The sequence below is a fragment of the Schistocerca piceifrons genome, unplaced genomic scaffold (assembly GCF_021461385.2).
Source record: "Schistocerca piceifrons isolate TAMUIC-IGC-003096 unplaced genomic scaffold, iqSchPice1.1 HiC_scaffold_312, whole genome shotgun sequence".
Taxonomy (NCBI): domain Eukaryota; kingdom Metazoa; phylum Arthropoda; class Insecta; order Orthoptera; family Acrididae; genus Schistocerca; species Schistocerca piceifrons.
Window position 1 is genome coordinate 167501 of NW_025728529.1, and position 1188 is coordinate 168688.

Here is a 1188-nt window from a genome sequence, read left to right on the forward strand (position 1 = left end):
GCGCTTCGCACCGGGCCCGCGAGGACCTACTTTGGCCGCACGGCGCCGCGCGCAGGGTGCGCCGGCGCGCAGCTGCGACGCCTGCCGCGTCCGTCGGCCGGCGCGCCTGCCACTGGCCGCCCCCACCAGCCGGCTGTAGCGCGTGCGCCCACGCACCGCGCGGCCAGCACGCCGGGAGGCGCCCCCTCACCGGCCGGGGACGGTCCCACCCAGCCACCGCCGCGTATCGCTTCACACCCAGATGCCGTTCAGTTTCGTCGGCATGGTGGGTATCGCTGGAACAACCGGTTAGTACCTCAACCTATCGTCGCCATCACCGATTCACCCCTAGCGAGAACAACCGCACCACAACAGGTTACCATTTGTTCATTTGCGTAACTTCACCAGAAAACGCAGGCGTCCATCGCCATTTGCAACTTCCACGATTATTGCATGCCTGTGTCAGGTGTCACGCCACACTACGTCTGCCCACATACACGCAACAAAATGTGCACGCCTAGACAATACGTGGAAGGTGGCCCCCGTACGTATGCGATGTCCATTGCTCGAACGACTGTCAACCGGCCTCTGTAGCATGTCGCAGATATGGAACGCGGTGCACCATGCCATCACGGTGTGTGAGGAGAGACGACTAGGTCCGAATACATCAACAGACAGCTCATGCTGATCGCCATCCACGGCGTCCGTTCCTCCCACACGTCTCTATGGCGTACCACACTGCAATCCAGCTCTCATAGGGAGACGACACGTAGCTGCGTGCACAATATTTGCACTGTATGGTCCGCCGTTTTTGGGCGCAGTCGTTGTACGGTCACACATGTGCCACGATGTATCATTCAGTACATAAGGACGAATGTGCAGTACAGATTGTGGTTTACGCGTACGACATTAGCGGACAGTTGACACAGGCCGCACCACAACGTAGCCTGAGTACGTCGCATGCGGAGGGCATTGAACATGCAAAGTTCTCACCAACCAGCTTGCGAAGGCAGGGGGCAAGGTGGGGACGTGGGGAGGGGCGGCATGTACGTCCTGCTGCCATCCACATTACAGTGTACAGCAGGAGCATGTGGAAAGTGAGCAAGACTTGCAAGGTGTTTAACATGAAGCGATACACAGGGGAGCGGGGAGTGCGAGTAGCGAACTATATTGCGAGGGTTGCGGGTGGGCAACACTACACTAATTGAA